Below are 12,185 nucleotides of genomic sequence, written 5' to 3'. Positions count from 1 at the left end.
TCTTCCAATTCGTCGTATTCCCCGAGGGTCCGGTTCATGGATTTCCTTTTCAGTAGAATATACATTCCAAGGAAACAGACACAAGATCTCACACAATGCAAGGTGTTTTCTGCACGATTTCTGTGGTAGCCCTTAAGTAAATAAATCGGCGACTTTTGACGTGCTTTCTGCTGAGGAGAGAATAGCTAAGTAAATACAGCACCTGCCACAATACAGGAGGAAGACAGGGGAGTCCAGTGCACGGTTCTCTGCAAAGTCATTTATCTCTGACCCTCGGGAAGGCTCCCATTCTGAACAATTCAAGGGGCTGTGGCCTGCATGCAAAATCAGCAGGACTTGGGTTGGTTTTTATGGTCATATAGAGAGCTGTTTTCTCCTTCTTCTTTGATGTTTTCAAACATATAGGATGATGCCTACACATTCATAAAACAGAACACAAGCACAACTGGGCTAATTTATCCCCTACAGAAAGGCAAAGGGTTGGAAGGAGATGGGCTATCCGAGACTAACACTACCAGTCCCTTCTTCCTGTGAAGGAGCTGGTATCTCAACTAACATTTCCTGAGCATCTGAATGACACAGAGAGGGAATTGGATGTCCAGGGTACCATGGCCCAGGGTCCCTACCTTCCAAGATGAATCAAAGCCAAAAGGGAAAAAAAATCAATTCGCTTATTACTTTATACCCAGTGGCTCAGACAGTAAAGAGTCTGCCTGTAATACCAGAGACCCAAGTTCAATCTCTGGGTTGGGAAGATCCCCTGGAGAAGGAAATGGCCACCCACCCCAGTATTCTTGCCTGGAAAATCTCATGGATGGAGGAGCCTGGCAGACTATAGTCCATGGGGTCGCAAAGAGTTTCACACGACTGAGCAACTTCATGAAAGGACCATTCAAGTTTTGCTTCAAAAACAGAAAGATGCCCCATCATTACCATCTCACTTTTATTAAATATCTTTAGCCACAGACATTTTCATACAGATTACCTACTGGAATGCCAGGGAAGGGGGCCTTTCTTAATAGATTACGTGTGCAATGCAGAAGTCTGAACCATAGTCACCACCTGGATGGACAGGACAGAAAGTTATTAATACGTTACTGTTTGAGAAAATTATTCTAAAATGCAATTATCAAAATAAACATAAAATAGTTTTTTAAAAGTAGCTAAAATTCATCGAATGTTTTCTCTGTGAGGCACTTTGCCTTACCAGCATCACATTTGAAATAACATCTGGAAGGATGCCTTTCTTCCACCCATCCCCAGCATCTCCTAAACATCTGTTAATAACTGGGAGCTTCAACTAGCTCTGCAGACATCTTCATGTCTTTGTGCTGCTTCTCTTCACCTCTAATCTCTCTTCAGAAGATGGTCATTGGCCTCGTGGGAAGTGGTTTAAATAGCCAGAAATAGGTTCACTTCCAAGATCGGTCTTTAGGGACAGTGCAGTTCACCTGGGAGCCCAAGCATATTGGGGAAGAGGAGGAAGAGAGAAGAGAGATGACCCCCAGGGCAGAGACTAAAGTCACCAGCAGAGTCCTAAGAACTCTTCGTGCTCAGGAGAAACAGGAAGGCAACAGGCTCCTCTTTGAAGGGGCATCTGATATCAACACACTTCAGATCACATAGATTTAACACAAGGGGTTATACAGGAACCATGGGCCTTCCTGCCTGCATTTACTGGCTTCCTCATTTGGCCCTTACTGAGTCCCTATGAGTCTTCTCAACTGTCCTGTTTCCATGAAATGCCAAGGATCCCTCATGAGCAAGCAGGAGCCGCTCATGCAAAGTTACTTGTTCTAGAAAATTCTCCCTCCCTCCGTGCTCCCCACTGGGAATTCAGGCAGAATTGTTCTTACCAAATCAACACTTGGTAAAAATAATCTGAGCCAGCGAGCCATGATACCATGGACTCTGAGGACCAGCTTCTGCTCTACCAACTATTCTGTAGTCAGGAAATCTGTGCATTAAGGGGGGGCGAGGGATAGTGGGTGGTTGCCAGGAAGAAAGGAATGGTGAGGCCACCTGCCATGGAGGAAGGACTGCTGTGGAGCCATCCCAGTCACCAACATCATGATCTTCATCTCCAGGTCATTCCTATGCTGCTGACATCCTGACACTGCTTTCCTTGGAATTTGGCTGTCCTCAAAGAGGAAGGTGGCACATCTGGCTCAGTGTCTGGGCTTTATCACGTCTAACATGCCTCACATATCCTCTAGGATGAAGCTGGAGTGGGGGTAATTAAAGATGGTTGCCCTTTTTTTGACACCCACACACCCCATAGAAGGCAGATTGCCTATGTCCCCTCCCTCTTGAATGCAGGTGGATCTGGGTCTCCTTTCACCAATAAAGTATAGCAGACAGGACAGAACATGGTGCCAAATTCTGGGCTCAGGCATTATGAAAGAGCTGCAATCTTTCCCCAACTCATGGACCCTCTTGGGTAATCCTGAAGCACCATTAGACAGCCAGCCACCCCTGGGTGCTCTGAGGAAGCACTCTCAACCATCACCCCAGCCAGGTTCAGCCTGCAGCCACCCCTGCCAATGTGCCAGATACAGGAGCCAAGAGTTTGGACCACCAGACAGCCATTTGCCAGTGGATAACCTCCAACTGAACTCAGCCCATGCTACCTGGAGCTGGAAAATCATCCAGCCATGCCCGGCCAGGATCACTGACCCACAATATCCATAAGATCTAACAAACTGTCTCTGCTCTCTGAGTTCTGCTGATGTCATTCAGGAGATAACCAGGAGCACCCTTGCTATCTTCCTCACACTATTTCTAGCTCATGTCGGACTGATGTCAAGGTCCCCCTTCACCCCATTAAACCAGAACAGCTCCCAGCGCAGACCCAAACATTTACTGTGCCTGGAGCTTTCTGACGTGTGCGGTTCCATCTCTGGGGACACAGGAAGAAAGGGCAGCCTCTGGGGCCAGTGAGCCAATCCTAGGGGGCTTGGTGGGACACCCCTCCTGCTCAGAACCTCAGTGCACTGACCACTTGGAAGCTCTCAGTCTACCAAGTAGAACCAGTCCTCCAGGCAGTCACGCAGAATGGAGTTTCTCAACCTCGGTACCATGGGCTTTTGGGACCGGGTGATTTTTGTGGGGTTGCTTCTTTGTACCCTAGAACACTTGGCAGCTTCCTGGCTCCCTACCAGTTCTGACAACCAGATGTGTCTCCAGCATCATCTAATGTTCTCTGATGGCAAAATGTCTCCCAGTCCAGAACGTCTGCCCTCCAGTGTTTTGACATGGCCAGGTAGAAGCGATCCCTGACTCCATGAGACCTTGCAACCCCAGCAGGCCACATCACAGAGCTTATTCCTTCAGATGTCACCTTGGGAAACCTCAGCCTTATCACTCGATGGATACTGATTTCCTCTTTTGTATGTGGTCCTAGAGGGAGAGGCATTCCAGGTGGTTGCCCTCCCCTGGGGGCTCCATCAGGACCAGGAGGTCATGTGCACTCACACACTGCAGCCTCTCTCCTTCCACCGGCACATTTGAGCTGGGAGTGAGGATGCAGATGCCGGGAGAGGAGTGTCCAGAAACCAGTGCCCCAGCCCAGACATTGCCTATCCGCGCACCTGCCACCAGCCCCCAGGCAGCTCTGCTTCCAGGAAGGTCGCTCCAGCTTGCACTTGAGGCTCTGCCAGGAAGTCCCCTGGGAACCACCCCTCCTTGGAAGGGGAAAGGCAGATGAGGTCCATCTCCTGCCATTTAAGTTGTAGCTGCAATAATACTCCAACCTAACCTGAGTAGATAAATGTTGTGAAAAATGGATCCTTCCTGCCACAAAAAAAGAGAATAACCTGTTGGCCTTTGGAATGATTCAATTGTTTGGGAAATACGTAACCACTACACTTTTAAAGCCAGGGTGGTGGCCGGAAGGGTTCCTAAGAAAGTGCATAGTGAAAACAGGGGGACTCAGGGATGCCCTGAAGGTGCCTATTTGGCAGATGCGTGAAGCCCCAGGTGACTGAGTGTGTCCTCTCTTGAGGGTGAGAGTGGGGTGGGGAGGGGGCACTGAGAAAGTCCATTCTCTCGTGAATCTCTTGAGAATGAGAGAGAAGAGATGGGAAATACACTTGGGCAGACTGGGTGACGGTGAGTAGTTGTTTAAAAGGAGACTCTTGATTATATTTAAAAACAGTGGGAAAAACCCAGTGGTGGGGAGGGTGGAGAGGAGGCACCCTTGTTGAGAGGAGGCACCTTGGAGATGGAAGGGCCTGCAGACACAAGTGGATGGATGGATGGATGGATGGATGGATGGGTGGGTGGATGGGTGGGAGGGTGGGTGTGTGGGTAGATGGATGGGTAGATGGTTGGAAGGGTGCTGGGTAGGTAGATGGATGGATAGATGGATAGCCAGACTTGGTGACGAGCTGCCCTTAGGTCCAAGCTAACAGCTCCATCTCCACCCCACATGAGGAATATGGTGGCCCCTGGATCAGAGTCCAAGACGTCTGCCCCACCTAGCCATCATGATGTACTTTACTTGCCTCTTGATGGTGGAAATGAAAACTTAGGAATATCTTTGCATCCAGTACTTCTTCATCTGAAGCACAGTGCCCCAAGAAGAGTAACCATTGCTAACTCCAGCTGGAGGAACGACAATGCACACCTTTCGTATTCGTAAAATGCATGTCCGGGAGGAGATGCGGGAGGCTTCCAGCTCAGAGCCAGAAGAAATGAGCACAAAAAGAACAGGCTTGTGCAGGCAGGGACTTTAACAAGGAGTTACGGTGCCGTTCACAAGCACATCTGGGGGGATCTGTAGAAGAAACTAAGGGAGTGTGAACCAGACCCCCTACTTAATCCAGAGGGTCAGGGAAATAACACCTAAGCCACATTCCTAAAGGATGACATGGATGGCCAGCAAAAGCCTGGGTACTCACTTGCCAGTCCACTCCCAATTTTGTCCTTGCTGGTCTTCCCGTGAAGGAAAACCGCCTGAACCCTCGTTACAGGCCCCTCTGCAGCCTTCTCAGCACATCAGTATCACAAAGCTCTTAATAGCCAGACCGGATGCTTCCTGCCCAACTCTAGGGCAATTTCCTCTCAGTCTGTTTTGTTATCTTACTTTCTCTTATTGCTATTTGCTGCACAGAACTTGATTCCTGACTTGGGGCTGTTATTGAAGGAGGAATTTTGTAAACTGTGACATCATACTCCAGTACTCTTGCCTGGAAAATCCCATGAACGGAGGAGCCTGGTGGGCTGCAGTCCATGGGGTCGCTAAGAGTCAGACATGACTGAGCGACTTCAGTTTCACTTTTCACTTTCATGCATTGGAGAAAGAAATGGCAATCCACTCCAGTGTTCTTGCCTGGAGAATCCCAGGGACGGGGGAGCCTGGTGGGCTGCCGTCTATGGGGTCGCACAGAGTCGGACACGACTGAAGTGACTTAGCAGCAGTAGTGACATCGCAGCATGATATGGTGCCATAGTTTTCTACATACAGGTTCTCTGGACAGATTTATATAAACTCAAGCCCTCTGCTTTCCTCTGAAGGTCAGTTCCAACTCCAGAAATAAATGCATAGCCAATTTTAAAATCTAAAATTTACTTACAAAGTGATACTAAAAATGATCCACCATAAACTGTGAAATCTCAAATAAAAATTGTGCCTTGAACAATAACCTAAAATTGTCAAAAGAATTTTTCACAGCTTCATTTTATGATATTGTCCCCTGAGACAAAAGTATATTTATTTCATGCATTCAGGGTTTAAATATAGAGCAATTCCAAGGTATAAGTTTACTGAAAATGCATTTCCACACATATTTGAATATTTACACGTTGGTGCATTGAAACATCATCCCTAAGTATTCAATTTCTTTGCTTTTCATAAATACAAAGCTAAGATTCTATGTGTACTTTTTTATACTCCAAGTATACAGTTGAGTCGGGCTTCCCAGGTGACTGTAGTGGTAAAGAACCCGCCTGCCAATGCTAGAAATGTAAAAGACATAGGTTCGATCCCTAGGTCAGGAAGATCCCCTGGAGGAGGAAATGGCAACCCCATTCTAGTATTCTTGCCTGCAGAATCCCACAGACAGAGGACCCTGGAGGGCTACAATCCATAGGGTCTCAAAGAGTTGCACATGACTGAAGCAACTTAGCACTCAAGCATATACCTTGAGTAGTTTCCATCCTAATGAAGACTGAAGACTGAATTTACCATGCTCGGTATTCAGCACCTTCCCCTCACTGTGCATATTCTACTACTTTACACAGCCCTATACGGCTCCCCAGACACACACACACACACACACACACACACACACACCAATCTCCTATGCAGTGGAAAGAGAGGGGTGGAGGGCATGCTCCCTTGATCTGAAGCAACCACCCCGTCGTGGTGGCAACTCTTGCAGGGCCCTGAGCTCCATCCTCCCGTTCTGGAGATGGCCTTGCCCTGAGCACCTGCCTCCCACTCAGGCAGGTCTGTCCAGAGGTGGGGCCTTGCGTGACACCCTGCACAGAGACACTTGGCAGTCAGGAGCCATCTGTCACAATGCCTGAGGCCATGCGCCACCCAGGCACCTCCTTTTCCCTGTGGAGACTTGCACGTTGAGAGACAATCCAGAATCTGTGACACCTTAGTCCTCTTTCCACAGCTTTGTCATCTATTTTCCATCTCCCCCGAGGCAGGGCAGTTTCCACGAGGAGACAGTGCCAGATGCATTGTATTTCATCACGTTTGATTCACTGTCGGCCAAGAAAGCCTGTTCTTTTCAAAGAGCAATTTGGAGCAGTCACCCTCTCTCCAAACCACCTTTCCCAGGGTTGTTATTTGTTTATTGTCAAGAAGTATTCATACTGTTTTCCTGGTGCCACCAAGGAGTGGAAAACTGTGCCCCACCCCCCCCCACCCCCAGGAAACAAAGTCACACTCTCCCCTCCTGACCCCTAACTTCACTCATATTCATCCCACTTGAGGAGTGTCTCGGGTACTCCCAAGAGAAAGCAGGTGATTATTTCTTCCAATGAGCTCCCCAAAGGCATGGATGCAACTTTTAGTCTTGCAAGGAGCTCAGAGGAGCCTGGGGAAGGGCCAGAGAGCTCCCTAGACCATGGTGTCATAAGAGTGATGATAATAGATGTTTCCTGAGTGCCTGCAGTATGCCAGGCACTGGGTGTTCTTCTGTGATGACACACCACTCCCTAGAGGGGTGATTCTGTCCAGAGGAGGAGAGTCATGTAACCAAAATGTTTTCCGGATCTGGGGTTCATTCACATGCTGCTAGACCCAGATCTTATAGGTTTAACATTGTTTCTTTTTCTTCATGAGAGTCCATACCCTGCAGAGGACCATGGGGAAACACACGCATCAGGCCAAGATAGTGCCATTAGGAATAGAAAGACACATCCTCCTGGCTTTGACACAAGGGCCAGCAACAGTGGGAGAACAAGAAGGAAACCAGGGAGGAGGGACCCTTGGCTCCCCAGAAGCTCAAGGCCAACTCCATAGGGACTGGGATGCACCTGCTGGTAAGAGGCAGGGTCAAAAAGTCAAAACTTTGCACTGCTCTCTGGATGCCCATGGGTTCATGATCAGCTTTGGATAAGACAGTCTTATTTGAGAAGGTGGAGTGTACCTGCAAGCTCCCCAGTGCTGAGAATCAAAGGGAACTGCTACACACAAACTGGGAGCTAGAATCTCCCCAACTTCATAGAGGCCCAGAGAATGCCAAGATCTGGGCACCAGAGCCAAGGCCAGAAAAGACTAGCTCTAGAATCCCAGTCCCAATATTCTGTCCAGAGCATGCTGTGACAGTAGAAGACCCCAGAACACACTCTGCTATCTTCCCAGCCACTGTGGAGGTTGTTGCAATCGCATTTTTTCCCAGGTGGGAAAGAAGGAAGCAGCAGCTGCCTGCATCTCCTAGAGACCCTGTCAAGGGCCAGATGTTGAAGCAGACTTCCCAACACAAAGCCAACCCTCTCCAGGGTGCAAATCCTGGCTTCCGGCTTGGAGAATTATTAACTCTGTGTTTTTAAAAGCAGCCGCTTGCCTTCGGCCCTAAAGAGCATCAAAGCATGGAGCTCAGAGTGTGCAGACCGCTATCTTGCCAGGCCACGTGATAAAGATAGCCAGGCCACGTGATAAACGAGAACACGATCACTGATGCCAGAACTATCACGAAGCCCATAAAAGTGGGTAATAAAGTATAAGGAAGCTTTTCTCAGAAAGACAGGTGGTTTCAGTTTTGCTGAACTTGGGGCACGCGGGGAGGGAATGGCCAGGAAATGGATCGTTTGGGGTTGTTTATTCAAAGAGGCTGTTCTTATGAGTGGGTAGTAAATCCACCTCAGGTGGCTTCTTGTAAACCTTGCAGCCCAAGTGTAAACAGATCAGACCAGGTGTCCAGACCCAACGATGGTCTCAGTCATCACCCTGCCCGCTGTGGGCTGGCTGCTCACTTTGCTTCTAGTACTTCTTGATAGCCCCCTCTGCCTCTTCCCTGTAATAGTGATACTTAAAGCAGGGTCCTAGACCAGCCCCTTCAGTATAACCTGTGAGCTTGTTAGAAACGTACAGTCTCAGGTTCTCCCTAGACCCACTGAATATGAGTGTGTGAGGACAGCCTATGCCTACACCCTAAATGAGCTCTCCAGCCAGTCTGATGTCCTTGAACAGTTAAGAATCATAGATCTCTAGGCTAACTCCTAACTGGTTCTCTGATCCCAAAGAGTCCTTGCTTTAAACCATGCTGTCTACATACAAAGATGGGTGGATGGGTAGGATTACCACTCCCAAAGGCTTCCCAGGTGGCACTAGTAGTAAAGAACCTGTGTGCTAATGCAGGAGACGTAGGAGCAGCGGGTTTGATCCCTGGGTCGGGAAGATCCTCTGGAGGAGAGCATGACCCACTCCAGTATTCTTGCAAGGAGAATTCCAAGGGCAGAGGAGACTGGTGGACCACAGGCCATGGGTCTCAAAGAATCGGACATGACCAAGGCAACTTAGCACACACCCACATGCAACAATTCCAAACCTCAATGACCAAATCATTCCCTCACTTGGCTTCTGGAGGGCTTTCCATTGCTTCCTTGATAAATTCCCTCACCCCAGGGTTTTCATGACCCTTCAATTGTTTTTTGTTTTTTGTGGCAGTAAAATGCACATAACAAAATTTACTTTTCTGACCATTTTTAAGTGTAAGTTTCAGTAGTATTAAGTACATTCACTTTGTTGTGTAAAGAGTAGCCATCATCTATCTCTAGAACTTTTTTTCTTCTCGGAAAAGTGAAAGTCTGTATGCATTTAACAATTCCCCATTCTCCTCTTTCTACAACATCTGGCAACCACCATGCTACTTTCTATTAATATCTCTATGAATTTGACTACTCTGGGTTCCTCATATGAGCGGAATTATACACTGCAAGTCTTTTGTGGCTGGCTTATTTCACTTAGCATAATGTCTTAGATTCATCTATGCATGTCCTAGCATGGGTCAGATTTCTTTCTGAAGCTGCATAATATTCAATCGCATGCACATGCATTTTGTATGTGTACCACGTTTTGTTTTGTTTATCCATTCAGTCAGTGGTATACACTGAGTTTCTTTCTACCTTTTGACTGTTGTGAATAGTGCTGTTATGAACATGGATGTTACAAATATCACAATGATATTCAATATCATTGAATTGAGAATTCAATTTTTTTAACGATATACTCCAAAGTAGAATTGCTGGATCATATGGTAATTCTCTTTAAAATTTTTTGAACAGATCATTTTGCTTCTTCCTTTTTGATTTGCTTTTTATTTCTTTTTCTTATTTAATTACTCTGTCTAGAACTTCTAGTACTATGTTGAGTAGAAATAGTGAAAGCAGTCCTCCTTATCTTTTTTCCTGAGAAAAAGATTTCAGTCTTTCACCAGTGATAATATGTTAAGTGTGAGCTTTTCATATATGATTTTTATCATTTTGAAGTATTATGCTCAGACGCTCAGTCATGTCCTACTCTTCGTGATCCCATAGACCATAGCCCAACAGGCTCCTCTGTCCATCAGGAAGAATAGTGGAGTTGGGTTACCATTTCCTCCACCAATTATTTTGAGTTAGTTTCCATCTATTCCTAGTTTGTTGGTGTTTTTTTAATTATTATGAAAGGGTTTTGAATTTTATCAGATGCTATTTCTGTATCAATTGAGATGACCATGTTTCTTCCTTCATTCTGTTAATACAGTGTCTTATATTGATTGATTTTCATTCATTAAAATCATTCTTGCATTTCAAGAATCAATTCCACATTTTCATGGTGTATACTTATTTTTATTGTGCTTTTGAAGGTTTGCTAGTATTTTGTTGAGAATTTTTGCATCAATATCCACATAGGATATTGGTCTGTGGTTTTCTTTTTTTCTTGTAGTGTTTTCATCTGACTGTGATAACAGGGTAATTCTGGCCTCACAGATTGAATTTGGAAATCTTCCTTCCTCTTGAATATTTTAGAAGAATTTGAAGAGGATTGATGTTAATTCTTCCTCAGATGTTTGGTAGACTTCATCAGTAGAGCCATCTAGTCCTGGGCTTTTTTGTTGTTGTTGTTGGAAGATTTGTGATTACTGATTCACTCTCCTTACTAGATATAGATCTGCTCAGATTTTCCATTTCTTTATGATTCAATCTTGGTAGGTTTTGTGTTTCTAGAAATTTGTCCATTTCGTCTAGGTTATCCAGTTTGTTGGCATACAGTTGTTTACAATTTTCCCACATAATCCTTTTTATTTCTATAAGATTAACTGTAAAGTGTCTGTTTTTATTTCCATTTTTAGTTATTTGAGTCTTTTTTCTTTAGTCAATCTAGCTAAAAGTTTCTCAAATTCATTGATCTCTTTGAAGACTCTTGGTTTCATTGTGCTCTCTACTGTTTTCCTATTTTCTATTTTATCTCTGCTCTAATCTTTATTATTTCCTTCTTTCTGCTAACTTTTGATTTAGTTTGTCCTTCTTATTCTAGTTCCTTAAAGTGTAAATTTAGATTGTTGGTTTGAGATTTTTCTCTTTTAAAATGTAAGCCTTTGCAGCTATAAATTTCCCTGTTAGCACTGTTTTTGCTGCATCCCATAAGTTTTGGATGCTGCCCTTTCATTTTTGTCTGTCTCAATTTATTTTCTAATTTCTACTATGATTTCTTCTTTGATTCATTGGTATTTTCAGAGTGCACTGCTTAACTTCCCTGTATTTGTGATTTTCTAATTTTCCTTCTGCTATTGATGTTTGGGGCTTCCCTGGTGGCTCAGTGGTAAAGAACCCAGCTACCAATGCAGGAGATGTGGGTTCAATCCCTGGGTCTGGAAGATCCCTTGGAGAAGGAAATGGCAGTTCACTCCAGTATTCTTGCCCAGGAAATCTCATGGACAGAGGAGCATGGTGGGCTATAGTCCATGGAGTTCCAAAACAGTCAGACATGACTTAGTGACTAAAAAACAAAATTGATGTTTTGTTTTACTCCATTGTAGTTAGAAAAAATAGTTTGTATGAGTTTAACCCTTTTAAATGTATTAAGACTTATTTTGTGATCTAACATATGGTCTATTCTAAGGAATGTTCCATATACACTTGAGAGAAAATACATATATCCGGCTACTTTTGATGAAATATTCTGCATGTGTCTGTGAGATCCAGTTGTTTTCTATTATTGTCAAGTCTTCTCTCCTTTATTTATCTTCTGTTTGGTTCTTCTATCCAGTACCGAAAACGAGATATTGATGCTTTCCACTATTATTGTGATCTGTCTGTTTCTCTATTCAATTCTGTCAAAGGTTGCTTCCTATATTTAGGGAATCTGATGTGTGGTGCATATATATTCATAATTGTTTTGTTGTGATGAATTGACTTTTTGTCATTATATAATACACTTCTTTATCTCTTATAGCCGTTTTTGACTTAAAGACAGTATTTTGTCTGATCTCATTTGGGTAATATTTACATGAAGTATTTTTTTCCAACCTTTCACTTCCAGGCTATGTATGTCCTTAAATCTAAAGTGAGTCTTTAACTGGTTTCTAGAGTTCCCACAAATTTGCTTTTGGTCTGCATGTCATTTACTTCATATTTCTATAGAAGAGTGAGGACTTAGAACTTTCTAGTCTGCCATCTTGCTGACATTGATCTCACATAGCTCTTCATTTTTATTAAATCAAATATTGCCCTGTTTCTCCCTT

Source organism: Dama dama, chromosome 16 (assembly GCF_033118175.1).
Source record: "Dama dama isolate Ldn47 chromosome 16, ASM3311817v1, whole genome shotgun sequence".
Lineage (NCBI taxonomy): Eukaryota > Metazoa > Chordata > Mammalia > Artiodactyla > Cervidae > Dama > Dama dama.
Note: the sequence above shows the minus strand (reverse complement) of the source record.